Source organism: Puma concolor, chromosome B2 (assembly GCF_028749965.1).
Source record: "Puma concolor isolate L17-30 chromosome B2, mPumCon1.1.hap2, whole genome shotgun sequence".
Lineage (NCBI taxonomy): Eukaryota > Metazoa > Chordata > Mammalia > Carnivora > Felidae > Puma > Puma concolor.
The window spans coordinates 3,752,679-3,775,738 of NC_141671.1; the positions used below are offsets into that span (position 1 = coordinate 3,752,679).

Here is a 23,060-nt window from a genome sequence, read left to right on the forward strand (position 1 = left end):
TAATAGGGATAGTTTCCAATATGGTTTAGGCAGTGGTTCTCACACTACCCCAACGCAAGAAGCCTGGGCTTCTGTGTTCTGATATACACCAAAGCTTGAGAATCATTTAAGACTAAAAGTTCTGAAGCACAGGAAGGAATACCAAAAATTCAAAAAATACAAAAAATTACCAAGGACAAAATTCGCACACAAGTCTTCTTTACTTGATCTAATTAGTATCTTTGTAGTTGAGGACTCTCCCACTCGGGAGGTGGTCGGTATCCCACGTTTGAGACAGGGCACAAGTGGGATTAATATATTTTAATGAGACTGGCGCAAAATTAGCAAATGCTTTCTGTTGATAAGCGGAATCTCTATCTTTTGAGCTGATTCCCAAAATGGGTAGAAAGTCCTACCCATTTCTCCCACCTTGTCTGTTATTTTTAATTCTAGGATTTTTGATTCTCTTCTATCCGTGGTTCTCCACCCCTGCGGCACATGAATGCCACCTGGGAATTTTTAAAACTACCAATGCCTAGGTCGCACCTTCAAAATGGTCCAGGCAGAGGCGCGTTGTAAAACCTGCCCAAGTGATTCTGTGTCCACCGACTTTCCTCAGGCAGGGTTCAAAACCGCCGTTACACCATTAAACCGAGAAGGGAGAGTAGTGCCCCTGAATCCCGGAATTTCATCCGGCCCTGACATTGTGGGCGGCTGCCTGCAGTCGAGCAGGAAAAACACCGTCCGGGAGACTCGCGACTCCAATTCCACCAGGGGGCGCGCGTGCCCCGCCGATTACCCGCAGGTCGCGTCCTTCCTACGCAGGTCGCGTCCTTCCTTCCCGGGTCCCGGGTCCCCCCCGGTGGGAGAGCGCGGACGCGTCAGCGGACCCCCAGCCCCGTGGGGCCGCCTCTGCTCCGCCTCTGCAGGGCCCAGGACTTCTCTGCGGCCCCCGCTGTATGTGAAGTGTGCGGCTGAAGCCTGTCTGATCGCGCGTATTAGTCGTCGTTACAGAAACCAGTCATTTTAAAAATTAGATTCGTTGTACAACGGGAATAGTCTTAGGAGACGCACATCGGGGATGTATGTAGCTGAAATGCACCTTTTTGAGGGTGAGGATTCAAAAAAAAAAAAAAAAAGGACGCAAAACACGAATTCCTTCGAGCCGGATTCGAACCAGCGACCTAAGGATGCCCGAGGAGCTTCACCACTACAGTCCTCCGCTCTACCAACTGAGCTATCGAAGGAATCACACTGCTGAACGTTCCCGCCGAGGATGCCTTCTCTGCGCGCGCTTGGGAGCCCGTAGGCGCCGGTCCCTTCGCTCGGCCGCGTGGTTTACGGGTCCGCCCTGGCCGCGTCCGCTCTTCTGTTCTTAATCCCGCGCTCCTTCGCGACGGACGCTCCAAGGGCCACTGCCCTGGACGAAGAAGGAAACGGGAGCCTCCACTGGTTTGCAAAAAGCAAAATAAAATAAGGAGGCACAGAAACGCCTAAGGACTTAGCGAGGAGCGTTTTCTCTGATGAGGAATGAATTTCAGTAACCGATTTTGACTCAACTTAGAAATAGGATTTGAAGTGACTTAAATTGTAACAGGGTCACTAACAGAAGGAGGGGGAGGAGGAAGAAAAGAAGTAGAGGGTTAAGCTCTCCGAAACGCTAAAATGTCCTTTCATTGACATTTGTCTTTGTAGACAAATGGTTTATCACACGAATTCTGAACTCGGCAAAAACATCAATAGGGAGCCAAAACTACGTTTTTAAATTCTTCTCTATCTTCACGCAAGGTAGAAACTAATGTCTTTCAAATACTAGTTAATTTTGCAAAGTGTGAGGTTCTGACCAAGTTTTCTGTGACTGTCTGAAGGTCAAAAAGGTCGGTTACTCTCTTGTTAATGAAATCGACCTGCGGTGGCCTCCGACATCAGGAATGTGTTGTCCTTCTTCACATTCCATTAAACATCATTACACTGTCACCCGATGGAGCCACACAGATGGGGCAAATGACCCCCCCTTGGGCAAGTAGATCCTTGAGACCACCTGTGGGACAAAGAAAAAAATTTTTTTTTTCTGAGTAAGAATTAAAAGCAAGTAAATCACTTAATTTGGCCATTAACCTCTTCAAGTCTTCACGAACCATCTACTTGAAGAGAGGACAGTCTGAATGAATTACATATAAAATTTTATCTCCACCCTAAGCCCAATTGACTAAATGTTATTTTATAGGTGTATTTCATAGTAACCATTTTGTCAAAGCACACCTGTCAAAAAGTTAAATGCATCGAAATGTAATAAAAAGCTGCCTTTCATTTTGTCCCGCTCCACGTGCGAAAAGATTCGGAGATGAAAGAGACGGGCCTGAAGGGAGCCTTGAGAGAGGGGGGCAGGTGGAGGTACAGCCAGTAGATGCGAGGGACGCTGAGATGTGTATGTACAGCCTGTATTTTTGTAGGCGAAGAATCTTGCCTGATTCATGTATATGAATCTATAACATTCCTTTCTATGGATCTGCAAAATAAAATGCAACCCGGGGTGAAACCGGGAAGAAGCAGGAAAGTTTTGGGGTCCCTTTACGTCCTTCGGGAGTGTTCTGAGACGCAGGTGAGCGTGCGCGCGCCGGACTCCCGGACGCGACGGTCGGAAAGCGGCAGGAGTTCGGGGGACCGGTCGGGGGGCAGGTCGGCCCACCCAGGAAAAGAAAGCGCGCCAGGGCCCCCCTCGGCCGAAGGGGCTCCACACGGCCGCGCCCCGACGGCCGTTTTGGGCGCCCGCCCGGGGGCACTCGCTCGGCCGCCCACTTTTCTGGCTTCTTCACCCGCCCCCTCCGGACGCCGTGCTCCCTTCCTTCCTCCAGGTCGGGAGCCGGGGCCGGGGCAGCGGACCGCGGGGCCGCACGGCGGGCGGGTGGCCGGGGGTCACGTGGCGAGCGGCGGTCACGTGGCGGGAGGGCGTGGCGCGACGTGCGGCGGGGGCGACCGGGGCCGCGGAGCCCTGGCAGCTCCGCCCGACGCCGGGCCGGTGAGCCGTCCTGAAGGTTCTGTAGTTCGCGCTGTGCACTGCGTAATTTTCCGTCAGATAAAGGCCCTTTCGTGTCAAGTGGGGCCCACGCTGCCTAGCGACAGGTCGCTCTTTCCTTTGTCCCTGCAGTAAGGTTTCCCGCGCGCGCGCTGGCCGCGGGCCCCGCGGGCCGAGCGAGCTGTGACCCCGCCCCACATCCCGGGGAGAGGGGGGTGGGGGGCGTGCGGTAGTGACCCTGGCGGGGGGGGGGGGGGGGGGGGGGGCAGAGACCGGCTCGCCCCAGGTGCAGACTGCGTGTGTCCCGGGGGGGAGTGCAGAGCCGCTTCTGTGAAATGTGCTTTATAAAGGTCACTGCGTTGTAAGACTGCAAGAAATGTATGTGCATTGAACCCTCCTGTAGGTAGGCTCTGTTTAACACGATATAAAAGTAAATAACGAATTTTTGTGGTAGAAACTAGGGCAACAGACATTATTTAGTAGCGTGTATGGTATAATGGAAAGAACAAAGGCTTTGGGGCCACTTAGGCCACTTGGGTTTTGTTTTGTTTTTTTTAATTGAAGTATCATAAACAGTGGTATGTTAGTTTCAGGGATACAGTGTAATGATTCAAAAATTCTGTGCATTACTGTGGTCACCATGATGAGTGTAGGCACGATCTGTCACCGGACAATATTACGGTAATCGTCTTGGCCATATTCTCAACGCTGTACTTTTCACCTCCCTGATGTAATCTTACACCTGGAAATTTGTGCCCCTTTATCTATTTCACTTATTCTCCTGTCCACCTCCCCCTGGCAACCACAAGTTTGTCCTTTGCCACTTGGCGTATTTAAAAGTTTGCTTTTTTGTTGTTTCTTTGTTTTGTTTTTAGATTCCACATATAAGTGAAAGCATATGGTATTTGTCTTTGAATTATGTCCTCTAGGTCCATCCACGTTGTCACAGATGGCGAGGTCTCATTTTTTTTTTTATGGCTGAGTAATAGTCCTTTGTATATACATAGTACATCTTCTTTATTTGTTCATCTATCGATGGACGCCCGGGTTGCTTCCACATGTGGGCTGCTGTGAATAATGCTGCCATAAACATCGGCGTGGATATACCTTTTCAGATTAGTGTTTTCATTTTCTTGGGGTTATTAGCCAGTAGTGAAATTACTGCGTCATAGGGTACTTCTATTTCTAACTTTTTGAAGAACCTCTACTGTTTTCCACAGCGGCTGCGCCAATGTACATTCCCACCAACAGTGCCCAAGGGTTCCTTCTTCTCCACATCCTCGCCAAGGTTTTCTTGCCTTTTTGACTCTAGCTGTTCTGACAGGTGTGAGGTGATAGCTCACTGTGCTTTTGATTTTCACTTCCCTGATGATGAGTGATGTCGAGCACCTTTTCACGCGTCTGTTGGCCATCTGGGTGTCTTCTTTGGAAACATGTCTGGGTCCTCTGCCCATTTTTAATCATATTGTTTAGGGTTTTTTGGTGTTTGAGTTGTGCAAGTCCTTTATATATTTTGGATATTGGCCCCTTATTGGACATGTCACTTGCAAATATTTTCTCCCGTTCGGTAGATTGCCTTTTCATTTTGTTGATGGTTTCTGTCGCTGTGCGAATGCTTTTAAGTTGGCGTAGTCCCAGTTGTTTAGTTTTGCTTTTGTTTCCCTTGCCTGAGGAGACAGCTCTAGAAAAATGTTGCGCGGTCTGATGTCAGAGAAATTATTACCTCTGTTTTCTCCTAGGAGTTTTATGGTTTTAGGTCTCACATTTAGGTCTTTCATCCATTCTGAGTTTGTTTTTGTGAATGGTGTAAGAAAGTGGTCTAGTTTCGTCCTTCTGCATGTTGCTGCCCGGTTCTCCGGGCACCATTTGTCGACAGGCTGCCTTTTTCCCATCGGATATTCTTGCCTCTTTTGTCCTAATGGGCCATATACGTGTGGGTTTATTTCTGGGTTCTCTATTCCATTGGCCAATGTGTCTATTTTAGTGCCAGTGCTATTCTGTTGTGATTATTACAGCTTCGTAGTGTATCTTGAAGTGTATATATGTTATATAATGTACACAGTATATAATATGCATGTTATATATGTACATATACATATATATATATATCTTGAAATATGAATTTTATGGGTTTGTGATACCTCCAGGTTTGTTCTTCTTTCTCTAGATCGCTTTGACTCTCGGGGGGGGGGGGGGTCTCTTGTGGTTCCATACCCATTTTTTTTGCATATTCCATGAAAAACGCAGTTGTGTTTTGATAAGGCTCGCATTCAATCTGTAGATTACTTTGGGCCGTATGGAGATTTTAACAAGATTGATTCTTCCAGTCCGCGAGCGCGGAACATCTCTCCATTTGTCTGTCTTGCCTTCGGTTTCTTTCATCAGTGTTCAACAGTTTTTGGAGTATGGGTCTCTCACTTCCTTGGTGAAACTTCCTAAATTTATTCCTAGGTTTGTTATTCTTTTTGGTGCCATTGTAAACGGAATTATCTTCATAATTTCTCTTTCTGCTACCTCATTATTAGTGTTCAGACCACTTAGGCCACTTTTGAATCCTGTCTCTTCCCCGCTTTGTGACCTCTCTAACTTGCCAGTGCCCTGTCCAGAATGGGGGTAATGATAATCAAAATAACACAGGTCCTAAGAGGTATTGCCGTGCATATCCTATGAAATAGCATTCGTAAAGCAAAGTGTATGGGGTGAACTGCCCAGTCCCCCCACCCGCTCAAGCAGGGGAGCCCTCACAGGGCGCTTTGAAAGGTTTTCATCTGGGCCACACCTTTGGGTAAGTCAGAGTGGAAAGTTCAAGAATATACCACATGAAACAAAAAGGTAGCAATAGGTTCAGCAGTGGGGGCAGTGCTTTGTCCTTCATGAGACTCCTGTGTGACAGGCCTGAAAGAAGGAACGTTGCTTTAGCTTTAGAGGCAACGTTCGTGGATTGGTTTCATTGTTCTTTGGCGCCATAGTTTAGGCCTCTTTCCCAGAGGCCACGCCCTCCAGTCCAGTCACGTGGATCGATCTCTTGAGCCATAATCTCTGAAAACTGCTGCAGTCGTTCCTTACATTTTCCTTATTTCCTGTTCAGAAAATGATACTGTCCTTTGTTTCTGGAATGCCTACGCGGTTGTCCCCGGGCTGCTTGCACAGATGAGCACGCGTGCCTAGAGGGTTCTTCCTTTCTCCTGGACCTGTGGCCTCTGACACGTTTCTTCCTTTCTTCCTTTCCTCTCCTCACCTAGCGAGGCTTCCAGAAGCACGCCTGACTGACACATTGCTGTTGGAGCTTCCGGAACAGGCTGAACTAGAACCTCCTGTTGACAACAGTGTGGTTTTGTCCCCCTTTGCTTTTTCTCAGAGACTGACCTCCCGAGTTCGGATCTGTCTCTGGGCTTGCACAGCCTTGTAGTCGGTGCCCTCAAATTACTGGCTGATTTGTATTTTCTTTTGTCTTTTTCCTATCTGGCTCCATCCAGCACCATTCCAGCTCTAGTAATGAACAGTCTTGCGTTCCGCTTCCTGAGTATCTGTCCTGAGGAAAAGCCACTGTAAGGCGGTTTTTTAGCTAATTTAGTCGTGTTTATCATACACTGTTAGATGTTTAGAAGGTGGGGTTGAGTTTTGTACAGACAGTGCAGCTAAATCATTCCTTCAACAACTGTTTGACTACCTACCGTGTGCCAGAGAAGCTTCCGAATTCCAAATGCCACAGTGTGTTTTGGATGGGGTTTTTGGGGGGGGTCTCCCCAAAATTCATGTGAAAGCCTTACTGAAGTTTACACGGGACCCTCAGCGTGGCTGTATGTGGAGTAAGGAAGTCAATCGGGTTAAATGAGGTCACGGGGATGGGGCCCCGATGCAGTAGGATTAGTGTCCTCACCGGAAGGGAGCTCACCCCCCTCGCCCTTCTCCGTGAGGACACCATGAGAAGGCGACGTCCGCAAACCGAGACGAGAGCTCTTACCAGAAGCTGAATCAGCCGGCCCCTCGACCTTGGACTTCTCAACCTCCAGAACTGAGGAAATAAATCTCTGTTGTTGAAGCGCCCAGTGGTGTTTTGTTTGGCAGATTGGCATAACAAGACCCCTCCCCCTCCACCCCTCGCCAAACACCCTTTGCAGTTCAAGTGTTTTATCAAAGCAGTTAGGTTAGCTGCTCAGGGACAGCCTTGGCCTTGGAGGTGATGCCACAGGTCTTAGATTCAGATATTCAATTTTCAAGTATGTCAATTCAGTTTTAACAATATAGCCAAGGACTAGTAAGAATAGGAAAAAGCAGTCTGTTCCAAGCAACTCAAAGGTTGTTTATAAGCCAGAAATGCAATAAGTTCATTGACAATCGGGTATGTTTATTAATATTAGCACTATTTGTTTTATCCGTGATAACCCAGTATAGTCCTCGTGGCACCCCAGAAGCCAAAACACTCAGCAGGGGCTGCGGGGCGAGGAAAGGCGGTTCAGGCTTTCCACTAAGACTTGGGGTTTGTCTGCCCACAACACGTGGTCCGGAAATCCTCAGTGGTTGTAGACTCTCGCAGGTAGAACGTCTGAACCAGATACGAGGTCTTTGTTCCTCGGAGTTTGCTTGGTAAACCCGGGTGATTTCGTAACTACCCGGTCCCGTCACCGCCACCTACTTCTTTAAACCCGTCACGCCAAGCCCTTCCATTTCCTAGCGCCAGCTCAAACACAGCTGGGGGTTTCACTTCCACTGAATCAGTTACATTCTCCCAGTGGGGAGATGACAGGCTTCCTGAAGGCCCGGACCACGTTGCGTGTGTTTTCATCCTGAGCATCCAGCACGAGAAGGGTGTTCATCCGTTGGTTTGGAAGACAGTTCAAGGTCAGTGTACCCCTCTAGGAAAGTTCCTTCTCGTTCATCCATGTCATGTCGACTCTTGATCCTCGGTGTCATTGGGTACATGACGACGGGATCTCCAAACTCTGGGGAATCCACGTGGCGTAAAACATGTGACTCCCGCGCCCGACGACAGATGCAGTTGAGCGGAGCAGGTGAAATGCTGAATAGTTTGGGGACTAAGTGTAACATCACGGGGAGCGAGTGATCGATCAGCGATAGTCATCCAGGCGCCTGGGTAAAGAGACAAGGAAGCCTTGGAAGGGGGCGCGTGGAGAGCGGTAATTTGTGGTGACTCCACGGCGCCCAGAAGTGGGCAGTCTTTCCACACCGTCATTCCGCGGGGCTGGCGCCAGCTCAGTGGGGCACAGCCAGCCAGCAGCACCGGCGTTTTTACAGCGACACCAGCAATGTTACCATCTCTTTTTGCTCTGATTATACCCTAGCCTACCTTTCATACGAATTTGGCCTTCACACACACACACACACACACACACACACACACAGGGCCCCCTAACAGTCTGTTTCCTGGTGTAAATCTACCAAGTCGCCCTCTGACTTTAAAAGTTTTTCTTGACTGTCGTTCGCACCCCCAGGAAGTCCCAGAAATCAGGCCACTTCTCCACTCCTGCCCTGTGACCCCTCCGGGCTGACTTGACACCTTTGGTCACCAAGAGCCTCCTGACGCGGTCTCCTTGTGACTGCTATTGTCCCCTTGAGATCTGTTCCCGACACGACAGCCAGTTATCCTTTTCAGAGGTAGGTTAGACCCTGTCACTCTTCTGTACAGACACTTCTGAGACGTATTCATTCCTCACTCAGCTCGAAGTCCTGACAGCGTGCAAGGCCTCACATTTTTTGAGACCACACGGCCACAAACATGCCTTTGCCTTCGGCCTGAGTCCTCTATTTAGAAACTCTCCTCGAAAATGACACCGTGGCTCCTGTTTGCTCAAGAGTCCCCTTCGGGAAGCGTCACCTGACAACCCCGTGCCCCCGACCTGATCCCAGCACCCTGACCACTCTCTAACGCCGCTTTTCGTTTAGTTGTGTATTTACTACACGGAAAGTTAAGGGGCAGGGGTCGTTGCTTTGTCCACTGATAAATCCCAACCCCCAGAGCACCGCCTGACACAGAGTGGCGCTCAGTGAGTGTGCGTAACGAACAAAGGGACGGGTGTGTTTCATTTGGGGGAATCGGGACCCCATCCCTGCAGAGTCTACATGCCTGGGAAGAGGAAGGGAGAATGGCAGAAAAGACCCGCGACGTCAAGTTTCTGAACCCGAGACACCAAGAAACAGGGCTTCCAGTAAGATGCTGACCCCTCGCGGTACTCCAGCTGGGCCAGGCCACCGAATCCGTCGTGTTAAAATGAAACGAACCCCCTCGGAAGCCCTGGTTTCTAAAGCATCAGAGATTCAGCTTCACTAGGGCCGAGCTGGGGCTCAGGACTCAAATTTGCAAGCTCGCCAGGTGACTCACATGTCCAGCCAGATGCGGATACTCAAGTGAGAGCATTTTCATGAGTTGTCCTGAGGCCTGAAGAGAACATCGGGTCAAGGTTAGGGAAGTGAGAGGAACATATGTGGTTCATTGTGCTTTTAGAATCCATGAAGAGCCGTGTATGTGTGTGGTTTCTCCATCACGGTCATGGGCGTTTCATCAGTCACTGCCAGTGAATCCACGAACGCTTCAAAGGAATGGTAAAGTAAGACAGGCGTGATGGAATTTTCCTAAAGGGACATTTGGAAAAGTCTTGGTCAGTTTGACCACGGGAATGGTTTTCAAGTCAGTCAGTGGTGGCAAAATCCACCCCTGTCTGGGATAATATCATCCATGCACAGAGCTGACTCGACCTAGTGCCAACCACCATGGATTTGTAGGAGGAAAAAGAGGACACCTCGGTGGCTGGACTGGGCAGGCTTATTCTAGAGGGTGGAGAGCTCAGAGGAGTTGGGGGTAGAAATGCAGTTTGGCTTTTGAAAAACAAGCCGAAATAGTTAGATTTTATTTTGTAGGCAGTTGCAGTCTATTATGGACTGTTCGGTACCTTCCACAATTAGGTGTATTGTGCTGTCTGGGTGCAGGTGATCAGAAACCGAACCGATGCGTGAGGCAGTGGAAATAGCAAATTCGCCTCCCGTTATTCCGGAATGACGCTTGCTTGGGCCAGAAAGTGGAGTCGCGGATCTCAAAACTCTGCTTGGACATTGTCACCTCTGACCTCTGCCCATCAGACTGTTCCCTGTGTTTGGATCGTTTTTTTCTCCACCTTCAGACTTTAGCTTTGCCAACATCTCTGAGTCCTTCTCCCACCATCCCTAAGCCTTTTTTCGTGCTTCAGAATCATCCGAGGAGCTTAAAAATACCAAGCTCATGCTCTACCACAGACTTGGCAATGTCAAGACAAATCTCTAAGGGGCCAGAAAAATGCATTCCCCGCTAGGGGGCGATGAGGCCCACCTCTGCAAGAGTAAGAGAGCAGGTTAGGCGTAGCGGAGCAGAGCCGTGAAGCGCGGCCGCTCCCGGTGATTCCATAATTCCACACATTTAAAAGCGTTGACCTCCCATACTGCTCTTGCATGACATTGGGGGGACCTTGCTTCGGAAGTGAGTGGACGGAAAAGGAGTTGAGAATACACATTGAAAAAGCGACCGCCCAACGTGGGGCTCGAACCCACGACCCTGAGATTAAGAGTCTCATGCTCTACCGACTGAGCTAGCCGGGCAGTTGGTTCCAGATCTTCCCCAATCTATTATGAGCACATACGAATTCTTGGCCCTGTTGCGACTGTAGGGTTCTAGGTCTTGTCTGATTGTTTTTGTCTTCCAAAAAAGATGACGTGAAAGTCAAAGTATATAAGCATTATCTGCTATTCTTGCTGTGCAAACCGGTTCACTTTCCCTACCTCGCCACCACCACCCCCCCCCATTCTCACCGACCTGCTGCGAATACGGCACAGAAAGTTTCCCGGATCCAAGGGCCGGCATCTCTGGGTGCTGCGCGAATCACCCCAACCCTGGCACCCCCATCGCTCTTCCAAGCCCAGGAGCCCCTGCGCCCTCTTTGTGGCCCAACGAGGCACCTCTGGCTGTGTATGTGGCCCCGCAGGCAGTCTCTGCGCGTTTCTCCTCCCACCGCTTGTTCATATTTTGTACTTCCCCACCATCAAGGCTCACACACGCAGAGAAGGGAAAGGGGTGCAATTTCATTTTAATGTGTGTTTTGTTTACCACTGACCTCAAAGGTTCACTGAACATAATAGATGGTAAACAAATACCTGCTTAGTGAATGTACCAAGAGCACCCTCCGGGAAGCGAGAAAGCGTCCCCTCCCAACGAGGAGGCAGAACCTCAGTCTCCTGAAAGATTGGGCGGGGGGAGATAGTCACCCCTGTGCGAACGAGGAAAGCCGAAATATCCTAGACGAAGGTTGCCAGAACCCCAACTCTAGAGCTCATTGTCTTATTATTCCATAAAAAAGTGGTGAATGAACGATGGATGACACTGAATGGAGATGTGACCATCGTCTTCCTGCACTTTGATCGGATCACAACCGTGGAGTTGGAACTAACTTGGAGAACCAGAAACATCTGCCTCTGCGAGAGTCACTTTAGAGCCGATGGAACACGGAGTAAAAGCCAAAATTAAACAGTGTTTGTTTCTTTTTAGTAAAAGTCACTTATTGGGATCGAGAGCGTATGCAGCGAACGCGTTTTCACGTGGAGGTCGAGTGGTTTCATTGAACTGTAGCTGCACCCGTTTTTCTGTAAAACAAAACAAAACAGGGCTCGTCCGGGATTTGAACCCGGGACCTCTCGCACCCTAAGCGAGAATCATACCCCTAGACCAACGAGCCGCACGCCTTCTGGTTCTTCTGAATATATTAAATATTTAGTGAATTTCTTTATTTTATCTTTTGCATTTCATTCATATTTGGGTAAATATAACTACGACCGACCCTTACTCTGACCCTCCCGCTCTGTGGCTCCCAGAACTTCGCCGGCTCATCTCGCGACCCAATAATCCCTGTAAGGAGTGAACGGAGCCTTGTTTCTCAAGGGCCGCCGGCCCATCCACTGTAAGAAAAGACCGTGGCCGCTGGGAGGGCAGCAGAAGCCGGTGCTGCTTGTCACCTCGCGGAGCCGGTCTGTGGGACGACCCCCGGCCGGCCCCCTGCTCCCGGGGTCCCCCGCAAGTAGCCGGAGCGCGGGCGTGGCTCGGCGGGCCGTGGGGACGCGGGGTCGAGAATTCAGAGGAGATGAGCTGTGTGGGAAGCGGGGGACACAGTTAAGGAGCCGAAAGCCGGCCGTGGCGGAAAATGAGGCGGACACAGGGGCGTCCCGTCCAGAAATGGCCAGAACGCAGGGGCCGCGGGCGTCGGCAAGCCGGCCCCCAGGACGCGGACGGAAGCAGGGTGGGTTGTGCCCAGCGGCTTGGTCCTTCCTCACGGGGACATCCATTCAATGACGACAACAGGCTTCTCTGCACTCGGGTTCCTCCCCCGCCTGCGTGACCAGAGCTACCTTCAGTCCGCACGGACGCGAGCCCGAGCCGCGGTGACTGAAGACACTTGTCTCCTGACTCTTTTCCCGGGCAGCGTTCGGCGACGCCGTTTTCCTCCTAATGAATTGAATCACCCCTACAGCGTCCCGGTGCCCTTCTGCTTCTCGGGGCAAACTCTGCGAGTGCCCGCTTGCCGAGATGCGCGCTCGGGGCTCCCCTGGGGTGGTCTGCACTTGAAGCAAAAAGCGGCTGTCCTCCCCCGGACCGTGGTCCCCCGCCGCCGCCTCTGCGGGGGACACAAGGGGAGGTCAGCATTTAGGGCGAGTAGACACCGAAATAGAAAACGAACCGCTGGCCCGTACGGGGATCGAACCCGCGACCTTGGCGTTATTAGCACCACGCTCTAACCAACTGAGCTAACCGGCCAACTACGGCAAGTACCTTTCCAAAGTCCTTACAAGAATGTACTCTGGTTATTGTTTATTTTATACTGTAAGTGATGTGGTGTATCCAAGACGTCGAATTTGGCCCCACCGACCTAGACTTCGTCATTCTCCCAAGACTCATCCTACTTTCTTCCTGCGGTGACGCAGCAAGGAGGTGGCTAGCAATACCCCCTTATCCTCCCGCCCACCCCTCTGTATTTTCAGGCCAAGATTATCTCTGCCTTTAAAGGCCAGCCAGATACTACAAATAGCCTTTTATTGATAGGTCCTGGGCTGATTGGCAGGTTGCTCCGCTTAGGCCATCTCTTCCCTTGGGTGTTTTTTCTCTAAGTTGCCAGTTTATTGGTTTCAGGTAAAGATTTCCCAAAATACCTTAGAGTTGTCCTGTTTCCCTCTCTACATACATGATTCTGTATGCAGTGGCTATAAGAACGCCTTAGAAAATTATCGAAGAGGAGGATACGAAGTCTAATGATTCCACATTGTAAAAACATAGCCGTAGCTTCCGATGGGGCAGGGAAAACAGTTTGGAGATGCCGGGGATCGAACCCGGGGCCTCATACATGCGAAGCATGCGCTCTACCACTGAGCTACATCCCCAACCGTACAGAATGTCTCTTTATAACTCTTCCCAATTCTTTCAACCTTATTTTTTTTCCCCCAGTAATTAAGATTTTCTTCAATACTAAAGTTAAATTTTCCTTTATTGATTCAGCAAAATCATGAAATGGTTAAAGGGACAACATCAGTATTCCGAGCGGAAGAAGCTTTCCGGCCATCGGACCCTCGTCAAGCACTTAACCTAGCTAGCGATCAAAGGAGGGAACCAACTACTGAAAACTCTGAGAAAAAGGAGAGAGGACCTCTAGTTTAAAAGTTTCTTTCTTTCCTTTTTTCCTTTCCTTAAGGACGGCTGAGGGGCACTGCAGCCACGTTAGGCTGACTATGGGCTGATAAGACCACTGCAAATTTGCAGCTGAACTGAGAGAGAAGTGGAAGAAACGAATGAGCCCCAGAACAAGGGATATATGTTGACTTGAAGATAATAAACTGGCTCCAGGATTAACTACCCGAGGAAAGCCTTCCGCCTAGATAAAAGGATACTAGTAATACAGGGGGCTCGAGACCGCACAGAGCAGAAGGTCTTCTAGGGTCACAGTTTGCCTTGGGACTCAGGGCGTCCAGGGCTAAAATTGAGAAGCTTTAGTCACCCCACTCCCCTCTCGGCCACTCCCACAATCCAGAGTTTCCAGCCCAAAGCCCTAAGCGGGCTTCCAGAAGGATGGACCTCCTCTCCTCACGCCTGGCGCCGGAGGCTGAGAAGACGAAGGAGGAGTGGTGGGGCAGCTGAAGGCCTCCTGCTTTCTCTTGGACCCTTGTTCCCGGCCCCTGGAAAAGTTAGGGTGCCCTAGAGTTTACAGGGCCCGTTTTCAGTGATCGCTAGAATCTCATGCCCAAACTGTGCTGGTCCGGAAGGACACCCACTGAGAAGATGATTAAGTAAACAGAGATACCTAAGTAAAGCTGCGACTGGTTTGTTTGTTTTTTAAGTCCTGAAGTTTCAATTCTATGACAGAAGTTTCCAGGGTATATTGTTCAGGAACTTTGAAACACCTTAATAGATGCCAAATTACAAAGAACGGGAGAGGGAGCATAAACCCCAAGTTCAAGACAGTGTGTATCCGGGGGAGATGAAGAGATACGACCCTGGAGGGACACACGAATGTGGGTCATTACTGTCTAAGCTGAGAAATGCACACGCGGACGTGCGCGGTATTCTAACTGGTGCCCTTTAAAGTGCATACACGTGTAAGGTGTGAGCAACAGAGGACGCTGGGTATGTGGGCACTCTGTATGTTTTTGCAACCTTTTGGCACATCTAAAACTATTCAAAAATTAAAAGTTTATTTAAATTTAAAAAGTTAATAAATAAATAAAGACAGCGGAGACCCAGCACAAAATCAAACCGCTTCCTCTGGCTCTCGACCCATATTCAGATATCCAAAGTGCCGCCTAAAAGGTGATTTAATTGCCCCTTAAAAGCGCCGGTGTCATGTTGGCTTCCTTTGGAAAGTGCTCTATTTGGGCCCAAATGTAGAATATTTGAGATATTTTTCTGGGAAGCCTAGAAACTGAAGACCAGTTGCACAGAATTCTATACAGTATAATATCTATCTAGTATTGATCCATGTATATAGAGAGAAAGAAAACATTATAATAAGGGGCAACATTATAATTCATATAATATAGTTAGATCAGGGTATTAAAGAAGACTTTCACTGTGACTGAGTTTCTATGCTAATTAGGGTATTAACAAGCATTTTGTGAATGAATAGCTCTAAACCGGAATCACCGGTGAAACTTCTAAAAGAACTTTCTCCTTCAAGTTTGCAGATAAATTGACTACAGTTGATGTGTTAAGGGTACAGCATGTGAGCCCGGATAGCTCAGTCGGTAGAGCATCAGACTTTTAATCTGAGGGTCCAGGGTTCAAGTCCCTGTTCGGGCGTCAGCGCTTTTACGTTGTGTTTGTTTTGTTTTGTTTTGTTTTTTCCCGTCTCCATTCCTGCATTTTAATCCCAGTAAATAGTAACAGGAAGGAAGATAATCTCAAATCACAGGCTCTGATGTCACTAAAAAATTAGAGGGGATTCTGAGCACAGCACAGAATAACCTAGGACCTGTTCAGAAAACAAGAAGGGCCTTTCAGACAGGTGTCTGGAAGGCACACACACAAAACATTTCCTCCAGAGCATAAGGGAAAGTCTCATTGACAATGGTCACAAGTTATCAAAAGTCAAACTCTTATTTGAAAAGCAACAAAAGCACAGAACTGTTCCCTCTGTCCCACGCCGGAGGGCTCCTTTCTGGTCCGCGGCTCTGCTCGGCTCCGGGGAAGCCCAGGTAAACTACTGGGCTGTAGTGTCAGCACTTAGAACTCAGGGGCTGGTGGCCTCGGCTTCCACACTTTTTTGGCCATGACTCGTTTGAGCTTTAGGTTGCATCTGGACCCAGACATACAAAGATAGGAGGAAGAAAATGGCCTGAATTACCACTTACTCTTACGTATTCATTGCCTTCTGATGTTTCAGACTCTATCCTCTTTTTTTTTTTTTTTTCAATGTTTATTTATTTTTGGGACAGAGAGAGACAGAGCATGAACGGGGGGAGGGGCAGAGAGAGAGGGAGACACAGAATCGGAAACAGGCTCCAGGCTCCGAGCCATCAGCCCAGAGCCCGACGCGGGGCTCGAACTCACGGAGCGCGAGATCGCGACCTGGCTGAAGTCGGACGCTCAACCGACTGCGCCACCCAGGCGCCCCGACTCTATCCTCTATCTTTCCAATGCTGGATGCCACACACCATTAAACTGATTTTGCTCCCCCCTCGTTGGGAAACACGGGGCTTGGAGAAATCATAAAGATGAAATGTGACATATAGCACAAGGTGACGGGTCCTGTGCTGCATAACCTGTCCCTTGCCCTAAATCCAAGTCCCCTCTCCTAGAGTGACCCCAAACCTCAAGTCACCCGAGCTCACTGCCATCAACACCATCTCTGCCCTGCTAGGAACCACGGAAGGAACAGAACTTGAAAGCCCCTGAAGGAGACTCCGTTTGGGAATCGCCCAAAGAAGAAATTTCATCCTAAGTGATCCAGAGGATGACAGAGAAAGGGGATTTTACAATGCTATGAAAAAAAAATCACCAGAGTTGCTACGAAACCTCTGGAAAACCCTAACAGAACACTTCTTGTCCGGTGCCTTGGGGACACCGTAGGCAGAATGTCAGCTTCATAATATGAGGGCCTTGAGCTCAATCCTCAGAGAAAGTATAGCACTTTGCAAAAACAAACAAAACACAAAACTGCAGAAGTAATCCAACATTATCGTTACTCTTATTGCTATTAGAGTCACACAAGAAATTTCTTCTCTAAGCGCCTGTCGCTTCATGGAATTTTTTCCTGCCTATAAGGAAACCCACTTGGGTTGTGACCCCACAACATTTCTTTATAACACTCAGAGCTTTTCAAAAGAAAAAAAAAAAAAACAAAACCTCCATTAACTTGACCTAAACACAACAGGGCAAGCGTCTCTCACAACCTTTTAAAAATAAGCAGCGGGAGGAAGTCACAAAATCGAATATTAAATCCAAAAGGATTGCAACATGGTCTCAGGGCACCAGGCAGTAAAAATAATACATGTTGAGTGGCTACACCGTTCAGGAAGACGAAGGAGTTACCAGACACCAGTGCGTGTAGTTAGACGAGAGTCAAAAGACTTCCTTTCTTTTCTCAGTCTTTGGGGGAAGCTTGGGACGGAAAGAAAAGGCAACCCCTTGAACAACAGGAATCCGCCTGCTGCAATCGCTTGATTGACCGACTTGCCAAGAATGTTGTTCCAGTTCCAGTAGGCAAGCGACTCATATAAAATTATAAAATGGCACCGGATTAAGTTAACAGACGAACTGTATTTCCATTCGACACTATTGTCCCGATCTCTTAACGGGCTTCCATCGGTTTTCAAACTCAATACTCAACTAGTCCTCATCATTTGCTTTACCAGACAAAACCACATGTGTGGCTGGCACCCTCCATTCAAGAGACCCAGCTACCCTGAGGTTGGTGCCCAGAGGAAACAGCTACTAGAAATGCCCATGGGTCGTTTACCCTTCTGTTGGGCAGGTGGCTTGAGGCGAACAGTCAGATTTAAACTCCCCAAGCCAAGCTTCCTTTCTATTGTTTATTGAAATGTAAAACACACAGCAAGAGTGTACAAATAACAAATGTAGATCTCAATAGATCTGTGGATGTTCTTTGATGCTTCTGGTCTATTGAGGAGAACATACCCTCCACCAACTCATCCAGTCTCTGAAGACTTTGTGAAAGAAAGAGAAAGAAAGAAAGAAAGAAAGAAAGAAAGAAAGAAAGAAAGAAAGAGGGAGGGAAGAAGGAAGGAAGGAAGGAAGGAAGGAAGGAGGAAGGAAGGAAGGAAGGAAGGAAGGAAGGAAGGAAGGAAGGAAGAAGGAAGGAAGGAGGAAGGAAGGAAGAAGGAAGGAAGGAGGAAGGAAGTAAAGAGAAAGAAAGAAAGAAAGAAAGAAAGGGAGGAAAGAAAGAAAAAGAAAGAAAGAAAGAGAGGGAGGGAGGAAGGAAGGAAAGAAAAAGAAAGAGAAAGAAAGAAAGAGAAAGAGAGAGAGGGAGGGAGGGAGGAAGGAAAGGAAGGAAGGAAGGAAGGGAGGAAGGAAGAAAAAGAAAAAACTCAACTGGTGAAGCAACTCGGTGTTGGGACGTAATCCTTCATGAATCTCTCACATTTCTTCATGTATTGCTAGCAAGGCAATGAATGCCCCCTTTGTTCTGGATATTCTTTCCAAGGATGCTTGCACAGCAAACACTCTTGGAAGACAGAGACAATGTCTCTCCAGAGCAATGGACAGGCGTGCTTACATCCATGGGTTTAGGGTTTCTCTCTTGTAACAGAACCCGCACGTGTACAGATGCCATGGTTTTGCCCTCTGCAAACTAGAGCCAGGGAACCAGAGGAAAAAATGCTGATAATCCAGTTATTGCTACTACTAGAATAATAGACTTTCCATTGTCTCGGACCCAGGAGTCTCATGAATTACACCAGCGTCCGTGAACCTGCATGCGGCAGGTTTAGCTGGCACGTTGGGTAAAACTTTGGACCCTTCACATTTCTTGGCGCTCATCAACCCCACGCTCCCTTCTTCCTTCTGCATATTCTTTACCTTGGTTAATTACACAACCACCCACATGAATCCAAAGCTGGAAGTTAGATGCCTTCTCAGACTCCTTTCCTTTCCTCGCCCCACTCCTCCGTATCCAACCCATCACCAAGTCTACCCTTTAAATACTCAAGAGGAAGTGGGGGCAGAGAATTTTGTGAAAGGTTCATTTCCTTTCCTGCTCCCATCCTATCACCCAAATTCAGGCTCCCGCCATCTCTGTGGGGAGTTATGACAACAATTTTCTAGCTATCTTTTTCAGCAAAGGGGACAGCTGATTTGCTACTTCCTCATCTCTAGGGCTGAATAAAGCAGTGTATTTTCCAGTCAGGAAACGTCTCCTTCCAACATCCTCCCTCTAATTCCACCATCCAAAGCCCAAGTGACACAGAGGTTTTTGTGAACTGCGAGTCTGGACAGGCTTTCCCCCAGGGCTGAAGCTTTTAAGACAGACAGGATAAAATCTGAAATCCTTCGCAGGAGAAAGGCCCTTTGTGCTTTGTGTCTAATGTATTCTCCCCCATCCCATGCTTCTTTGCTCTTGTGCGTTATCTAACCGCAGCTTAACCGGTCGCTGCCGGGACAGTGGAATCAAAGGTGGTGCTTAGAGCTAAGTCCTTTGTGCAAAGGCTCCTTTAAGTCTTTCTTCGCAGGGATGTATGATTTAGAGCTTTTCACTTGTGGTTTGTTTTTTGTTTTTTGTTTTTTTTTTTCCTACTTTTCCTCAGATGGGAGAGGTTTTTCTCCACCTCTGGAGAAAGGCCTTCTCACTCTCTGTTGAGGACAAGGCCCTTGTGCCTGAGCTGTAGCCGTGGCCACGATCGAAGCTCTCTAACTGCTGAATAAATCAAGGGATTGCCCCCTAAAATTATGTCATCATGCCTGAGTCCCCCCTTTCTCCTCACTTTGCAACCCCCGACTCCCTACACCCACCGAATTTTCCCTTCCTTTATCCCGCAGCTGGAGGGTGCGGACAGCACTCCTTAGCACTCACATCTAAAGGCATTCGTACACACAAGTAGATGCAGATATGTTATTTACATAGCGGATTACACATTTAGTTCGATGCATAAGTAACCGAAGTTCATACAGTTAATAATACTCTATTACACAGCTGCCAGTTTTGCTAAGAGAGTAAATCTTGAACATGCTCATCACCCAGAAGGTTTTTTGTCACTGTGTAAAATGACAGACGTTGGCCACACAATGGCAGCGATCATTTCACAAGGTGCACAGACACCGAGTCCCTACGTGGGGCGGTTGAAACTAACACAGTATTCGTCAACTGTACCTCGGTCAAAAAGTGAATTAAAAAATGCCTGAAGCCATGGGCTCCATTCTGATTCATTTTGGGGTCCCTCCAACACTTCATGTGATCGGCTTTACCCCGGTTCCCCGAAAGAAACCTGAACGGGCACAAGCAAAGTAATAAATTGCCACTATCCACTTCTCTGGGGGTCCCTCAACGGGCCAGACACCTCGTTAAGCGCTTTTGCAGGGTTTCTTACCTTGGGGACTGGTGAACATTTGCACCTTTCAGATCTCCGAGCTGGAGCTGAAATCTGGCTGTACCCTGAACCTAGGAACGTAGGGAGCCAACCACCGTCAGGAGCGTCTGTGGTTCCGTCACCAGCAGAAGTCACAGACATTTTCCCACTGAGGAGAACAAAGGCAGGAGAAATGTGGCTTCGATTACACCTTCTCACGACCTGCATCTGCTAGACGCCTGAGGCCCCCAGAACGGAACTCAGAAAGGAACTCACCCTGCCTTGCTGTTGCTGTTGTATTAAAAACAAAAAGCAGCCTTATCTTAACCACAGCCAGGCCCCCAAGGCCCTGTAGGCGTTGCGTTCAGCGGACAGAAATTTCCTTAGAGACTCAGGTTATCTCTACCTTCCCGCCCTCCACAAACCCAAAAACAGAGAACCCGTCACTCCTCGCAACCCCAGGGCAGCTCTCCCTGCCCGCGGGTCCTGTCCCCGGGCGGTTATATACAATCACCTTTTGGCACCCAAGACGTCTCCAGACTTGTTTCTTGGCCGCTGGCTCACGACCCCCGAACCCCCCCCCCCCAAACCCATCCACGGCTCGTACTTGAGACAGGATGCCCGTTATCTACACCGCAGGCCTCACTGTCTCCAAGTCTCACGGACGGGACGGGCCCCGGGGGGCGGCGCCAGCACGGGAGGCTCTGAGCAAGAGAGGAGGAAACGTGGGAGACCAGCCCCGAGTCCTGAACATTCTGTCCCCCGGTTCCCAACCGGCGGTGAAACATGGGGGAGGGGAACCCAACCCCTCGGGGATGGCGCCTGTCCTCTCTGTCTCTGTCTCTCTCTGTCTCTGTCTCTCTCGAGCCGCCTGCTCTGGTGTCTCGAGATCGTACATTTCCCTTTAATAAACTTTCCCGCTTGTGTGGCTGGTTGTGCTGCACGCCTGTCCTTGAATTTCTTGTGACAAGACCAATACCCTTCGGGGACTCCTTGGGTGGGTCTTCCCAGTTCACCCCAGGGGTGGGTGGGTGGGTGGAGGCCCCAGGCCCCGGGGTCTTCCCAGTTCACCCCGTAACAGAACTGGGAGGGACAGGGGTGGATCCAGGAAAATACGTTTCCCTCCTTCGGCTTTCTAGCTCTGCCAGGACCATTGACTCACTTTCGAGGGTCAGAACTGTCATTCTGGAAAACTCTGGATCGCTCCGTCTATTTGGTGTCAGACACCCACATGCTCAAAAGATGCACGGACCAGGGTGTTAATTGAGGAATTTGCAGACAGGAAAAGTGGGCAGAGAGGTTTCAGGGCTGATATATTATTTCCTAATTTGCTCTCCCCGCTTCGAAATATTTGGCTAAGACCCTAGCCTCTTTGTACAGAAAAAAATAATAATAAATAACCCTTTCTAGCTTTGTGGTGCTAGAGATACGCGGAAATTCTAAATTCCATATGACCACTTGATGAGGGAAACGGAGGCAAGAGAAATGCAGTTTAAATCTCCTTGCCGCTGGCAGCCGACTGCTAGATGTGCAGACCGTGACCTTGAGGACCTCATGGCCGCCCTGCTGCCTTCATGTTTTTGTTTCATTAAAGACGAAAAGCAACCTTATCTTAACAGCGGCTGCCCCTCAACGTCCTGAAACCTTGCTTCCAAATTCCTCAGAGACTGGCTTATCCTCACTCCCACTGACTTGAAAGTATGTAACCAGTCACTCCTCACAACCCCCCGGGGCAGCCCTCTCTGCCCCCTGGGTCCTGTCCCTTTGCTGTAGTAAAAGCACCTTTTTCCACCAGAAAACACCTCAAGAATTCTTTCGCAGCCATTTGCTCATGAACCTCACTTTATAATTTTATCACTGTCGCGCCCTTACGTGGGGCTTTGAGTTTTTTCATCTGGACTCTGAGCCCCAGCGCTAACTTGGTAATTCCTCTCCTCGTTCCTTTTATCTCAGGGGCTTTTGGAGGAACAGTTTCATGTCAGTTGCTCAGGCTGCAGGCCTCTGGTGCCCGTGGCTCCTCCACAGGGAGGAGAAAGGCTGCCTTTTGGCTGGAGGTTAGTACCCTGGCAGGAATGGTAAGACCAGAAACTTGATGCCCTCTCTTTATTCCTGTCCTTATAGCAAGTTGTCCGTCTTGGGCGTGGGACAGCCACCTAAGTCACCAGGACGGCTGCCACTCTTAAGACTCCCTTGCGAGGTTTCCTCCTCGTTGGTCTAATGTGGGCCCCTCCAGATCCCTGGTCTAGCCGCCTCTGGCCCAGAGAACGCCACTCAGAGCCGGCCCAAACCAGTCCGTGCATGATTAAATTAGATCCCAACTGGGGACTGTTTCCTAGGGAAGTCGCTGTAAGGACGACATGTGTTGGAACGTCTCTTAGACCCTGATGGGTTTCTGTCTTTACTGTTTTTCATCAGGGCCCCTACTGACTACTGAAATTATCATTCCTGCAGGAAACCAAGCATAGACTGAGATACCCTATACCCAGCTGTGAATGGCCCTAAATCATGCCCCGGATTTTAAGGCCTCTTGTGAAATGTGTTTGGCCACTCACCAGGCTGATAAACTCCCTCCTGATACACTGAGGACTGTCTAAACAGGCCTCCTCTGTAAGGAGCCCCTCCCGGGTAGTGGGTAGCGGGAGTCTTGTTTCATTCTCGCCCTAATAAATTTGGTGCCTGTGCCGCTCTTAACCTTGTTCGTGGGTTCCATCCTTCGGCTCCATCAGAACACGATCCTGGATTTTTAAAAACGCAATACATCCCCCTGGAATTTAGTGTCCTTTCATTACTGCCTGTCTTCGCTGGAAATCACAACTGTTTAGCATGTGGATAGCTTGCATTTGATTGTTTTCTAGTGGTATCTTGGGCAATTTCCTTAATTTACTCAGAAACTGGATGGATTACATTTGAAATTTATACCGCTGATCTTTCCAACAATGAGGGGCTTTCTAACCCCCCGAGTTGTAGACCTGGGTCTTAATACGGATTTTACCACTCACTGTCTGACCTCAAGGCAAATTAATCT

At 49.0% G+C, this 23,060-nt stretch overlaps 1 long non-coding RNA gene and 6 other non-coding genes across 7 annotated transcripts; 2 read left to right on the forward strand and 5 right to left on the reverse strand.

Annotated features, from left to right (window-relative positions):
* Positions 1-1,135: 1,135 nt before the first annotated feature.
* Positions 1,136-1,226, reverse strand: TRNAY-GUA (transfer RNA tyrosine (anticodon GUA)). Its single transcript is given in 2 exon segments — positions 1,136-1,171; positions 1,190-1,226. It is a non-coding gene; the product is annotated as a tRNA-Tyr (tRNA).
* Positions 1,227-3,272: 2,046 nt separating this feature from the next.
* LOC147580652 (uncharacterized) lies at positions 3,273-7,039 on the forward strand. Its single transcript, XR_015250949.1, has 2 exons — positions 3,273-4,114; positions 6,242-7,039. It is a non-coding gene; the product is annotated as an uncharacterized LOC147580652 (long non-coding RNA).
* Positions 7,040-10,509: 3,470 nt separating this feature from the next.
* On the reverse strand, positions 10,510-10,582 carry TRNAK-CUU (transfer RNA lysine (anticodon CUU)). The gene has a single exon. It is a non-coding gene; the product is annotated as a tRNA-Lys (tRNA).
* Positions 10,583-11,640: 1,058 nt separating this feature from the next.
* TRNAP-AGG (transfer RNA proline (anticodon AGG)) lies at positions 11,641-11,712 on the reverse strand. Its single transcript has one exon. It is a non-coding gene; the product is annotated as a tRNA-Pro (tRNA).
* A 999-nt stretch (positions 11,713-12,711) lies between these two features.
* TRNAI-AAU (transfer RNA isoleucine (anticodon AAU)) lies at positions 12,712-12,785 on the reverse strand. The gene has a single exon. It is a non-coding gene; the product is annotated as a tRNA-Ile (tRNA).
* Positions 12,786-13,333: 548 nt separating this feature from the next.
* On the reverse strand, positions 13,334-13,405 carry TRNAA-CGC (transfer RNA alanine (anticodon CGC)). Its single transcript has one exon. It is a non-coding gene; the product is annotated as a tRNA-Ala (tRNA).
* Positions 13,406-15,241: 1,836 nt separating this feature from the next.
* TRNAK-UUU (transfer RNA lysine (anticodon UUU)) lies at positions 15,242-15,314 on the forward strand. Its single transcript has one exon. It is a non-coding gene; the product is annotated as a tRNA-Lys (tRNA).
* Positions 15,315-23,060: the final 7,746 nt, after the last annotated feature.